This window comes from Lacerta agilis, chromosome 14, assembly GCF_009819535.1.
Source record: "Lacerta agilis isolate rLacAgi1 chromosome 14, rLacAgi1.pri, whole genome shotgun sequence".
NCBI classification, from domain to species: domain Eukaryota; kingdom Metazoa; phylum Chordata; class Lepidosauria; order Squamata; family Lacertidae; genus Lacerta; species Lacerta agilis.
This window is the reverse complement of record NC_046325.1, coordinates 38,056,347-38,060,928: the sequence shown is the minus strand read 5'-3', so window position 1 is coordinate 38,060,928 and position 4,582 is coordinate 38,056,347.

Here is a 4,582-nt window from a genome sequence, read left to right as displayed (position 1 = left end):
GAAACTTTTGACACCCTTCTGCCCTTCCATGGTTACCATTTTCAATCTCTTTCAACTGCTTCACTTATTTTCTCTCTTCTTCTTAAATAATCCATTTTTACCTTAATTTTTAGTACATTACAAGCGTTACTCAAACCCTCCCAAAGTTTTTAGTTGTTTACAGTGTTCTCTTAAAAACATTGTGAATTTTCCCCATTCCTTCTTACAGTTCTTCTCTTCTTGGTTTCTGATTTTCCCGGTCATTTTCGCCATATTGGCATCGCCCATCATCTTCATCAGCCATTCGTCTCTGGTCAGGGCTTTATCTTCTTTCCATCTCTGGGCCTGTGGTATCCGCGCTGCTGTCGTTGCATACATAAAGAATCGTTTCTGCTCCTTTGGTATCTCTGCACCTAAAATCCCTAATATAAAAGCCTCTGGTTTTTCCTCAAACGTTATTTCAAACATTTTTTTCAACTCATTATAAATCATTTCCCAGAATGCTCTTTTAAAAATATGCTTTTTATTACTTTTCTTACTTAAAAAACATGCACAAAAAATGTCAAAAATAATAAAATAATAACAAAAACAAAAAACATCCATAAATGCATAAATTCTTACAAAAGAACTTACGCCACAATGTTCTTAATTCCCAATTCCTTCTCTTCCCTGTCTGTCTTATCTACAGTATTTGTTAAACGGCTTCTTTAATCATTTCACCATTTCTTCTGTTATCTGAATACTGTACTTATAATCCATATTGTAGTTTGCGAAAATTAATCAAAGCATGTCCAGGTTTTAACTTGAGGGCACTGCTTTTTTTTAAAAAAAAAATATTCTTTATAAATTTCCCACTCCTTTTGGAACTTTTGGTTTGGCCGTCTCCTAATTGTCTCCGTCATTTTTGCCAGTTCGAGATGTTCAAATAATTTATCCTGCCTTTCCTCTTTTGTTGGCACTAATTCTGCTTTCCAGTTTCTGGCAATTAACATTCTTGCTGCTGTTGTAGCATATAAGAATATTCTCTCTTGTTTTTTCATTTGGAATATCTGAATCTAAAATGCCTAAGAGGAAGGCTTCTGGTTTCTTTATGAAAGTTTGCTGAAACTTTTTTTCTTTTCAATTTCTCATATATAATATCCCCAAAATTCTTACTTTTCTTGCAACCCCACCACATACGAAACAGTGGCCCTTCTGCCTGTTTACACCTCCAGCATGTTTTAGATCTCATTTTATACATTATGGATAGTTTGCTGGGAGTTATATACCACCTGGAGAACATCTTCAAAAGATATTCCTTTCGTGTATAACAGGACGTAAATTTCCATTCTTTATTCCGTAATCTTTCCCGTGCCGATAGTTGGATATTTTTTTTACCAAAAAATAAAATAAAAATCCCAGAATGCTTTCGTTATCTTGCATGTTCACCACATCAATGTATGGGGTGTTTGTGTCCAGAGTCGGCAGTACATTGCTGTGTGAACTGCCCAGATCCTGCCAAAAGGCTCTGCCAGAATGGTGTGTGTGTGTGTGTGATAGCTTGGTCCACCCCCATCTATTGCTGTCTTTTGTGTGATTCACTTGCAGTTACAGGCAGATCTGGGTAACTGCCGGACTCCTGTGTCCCAGAATCCTCGGTGCAACCTGGGACTAATCCATGGGTAGGCAAACTAAGGCCTGGGGGCCGGATCCAGCCCAATCGCCTTCTCAGTCCGGCCAGTGGTCACTCCGGGAATCAGCATGTTTTTACATGAGTAGAATGTGTGCTTTTATTTAAAATGCATCCCTGGGTTATTTGTGGGGCCTGCCTGGTGTTTTTACATGAGTAGAATGTGTGCTTTTATTTAAAATGCATCTCTGGGTTATTTGTGGGGCATAGGAATTTGTTCATTCCCCCCCCCAAAAAAAATATAGTTTGGTCCACCACAAGGATTGAGGGACAGCGGACCGGCCCCCTGCTAAAAAAGTTTGCTGCCCCCTGGACTAATCCAATCACCTTTGCAATATCCATCTTTTCTTTTCTTTTCAACACTTTTATTAAACAAACATTACATACAGAAAAACCAACACACACACACACACACACACACACACAGAAACTAATCTTACATTGAATATTTCTTGACTTAAGATTGTTATCAGTATGCATAATCAATTTGCCAAGCATCTAGTATAAATGTGTATTATGTAAAAGAAATAAAGAGAGAGAAAAGAAAAATGCACGACGATAAAACCGAGAAATTGACAAAACTAAAAATACCAATAAAACAAAAAAGCATTTTTTTAGTTAGTTAGTTCAGACCAGTACCAGTGTATTCTGCTCACCAAGTCCCTCGTACTGGGTTGAATCCCTTTTGGTTTGTTGACTTCCATCTACTCTTTGCGGTTCCAGTTGAGCCCTTTCTGTCTTTGATCTATGTTTAATTATTTGTCTCCATCTTGGGATCCCTCTGTCTGCAAAATTAGTCTTGCAATATCCATCTTGAGGCTCTGAGTCTAGGTACAGATCTCTTCCCCACCCTCCACCCTGCCTGGAGAAGAGTTTAGGGAAAGTCAAAAGCTTGCCCACTGCTCTCTGGCATTTTGGCCAGTTCATGATATGGGATATTAATAGCTCACTCGGTAGAGTATGAGACTCTTAATCCCAGGGACATGGGTTCAAGCCCCACGTTGGGCAAAAGATTCCTGCGTTGCGTGACCATGCCTGAATACCTCCTTTGGTTAGAGCCTGGTGAGAGCATCAAGGTTGCAGGTTCGAATTTCATATGGGATAGCTGCATATTCCTGCATTGCAGGGAGTTGGACTAGAACTAGATTGCTTCTCAGGCTCCCTTCCAACTCTGTAATAATAATAATACAGTGGTGCCCCGCTAGACGAAAATAATTCGTCCCGCGAAAATTTTCGTCTAGCGGGGTTTTCGTCTTGCGGAGCGGCAATGGGAGCCGCGCTCCGCAAAAACGAAAAAGACTTTTTCGTCTAGCGGGGCAGCCTCCCGCTAGACGAATGCTTTCGTCTAGCGAGTTTTTCGTCTAGCGAAGCATTCGTCTAGCGGGGTACCACTGTAATAATAATAATAATAATAATAATAATAATAATAATAATAATAAAACTTATACCCTGGCCATCTGGCCAGGCCTCCCCAGCCACTCTGAGCAGCTTCCAACAGAATATAAAATAAAATAAAATAATAAAATGTCAAACGTTAAAAACTTCCCTAAACAATTGTATTTTTCTGTGACCACAAAGTAAAGGGAAGCCCCAGCTGTGGATTTTAGCGGGGGGGGGGGGGCACTTCCAGACACCTTGTTTATTGCGCTTTCGTTTTGATTTGTTAGCCGGGAGGTTAGACGATGTTGGCTGCTTCGGGAACATTTTTTAAAAATTTGTTTGCGGAGATGCTAGATGACGTGTCACGATGCAAGCGTTTTCGCACTGCGTTTCCTCGCCGCTTATTGCGACAAGTCAACTCCTGGATTTGTTTCGCAGGCGCTCCAGAGCCGTTTAAACTGCACGGCCTGAATTTGCCTGTGGGTGGGTGTATCCCACCAGCAACAGTGACAGTTTGGAGTGCCCGTCAAGCCAACTTCCTTTGTGTTTCATTACACTTTCCTTTTCGTTTTTTTAAATAATATTTTTATTAAATTTTCACAAAAATAACAAAAATAGAAAACAAACAACAACAATCACAAACAAAGAAAAACATACTTAAAAACAATATCAAATCCATAAAAAGTGAGTCTCCGAATCCCGTTACTTTCCTGCTCCACTCTCCTGGTTCCTTAAATTTCTTTTTCAGCTACGTATCATTTCTACTCCAAACTATTATTTCTACCTCAAATTTCCAGCATTATTTCTGAAATTACAAGTGTCCTTAAAATCCTGCCAATGTATTAACCTGTTTACAGTACTTTTGTAAGTACAGTGGTACCTCGGTTTAAGAACAGTGCGGTTTAAGAACGATTCGGTTTACAAACTCCGCAAAACCGAAAATAGTGTCTTGGTTAGAGAACTTTACCTCGGTCTAAGAACGGAAGCCGAACGGTGGAAGGGCACCGGCGGCAGGAGGCCTCATTAGGGAAAGCGCGCCTCGGTTTAAGAATGTTTTTGGTTTAAGAACGGACTCCTGGAACAGATTAAGTTTGTATACCGAGGTACCACTGTACATCAGAAACATTTCCCATTATTTTTTTAAAATTTCCTGTCATCTTCATTTCTGAGCTTTCCCATTAATTTTGCCATTTCAGTGTAGTCCATTAACTTGAGTTACAGGTAGGTAGCCATGTTGGTTAAATTAAAAAAATTCCTTCCAGTAGCACTGGAAGAAGTGTGCATGCACACGAAAGCTCATACCAAGAACAAACTTAGTTGGTCTCTAAGGTGCTGCTGGAAGGAATATTTTTTTAATTTTTTGTTTTGTTTTTTCCATTAACTTGGTTTGCCAATCTTCTTTGGTCGGCAATGCTTCCTCTTTCATGACACTTTTCAAACTGGCCTTCCAGGAAAATAAAGCTGTCGTTTTGTGAAAAGGGGATGTTCTCCCCAGCCTTTAAAGGTTACATGATATGCTTGTGCGAAACTCCTGTGAGAAGGTTGACAACCGCA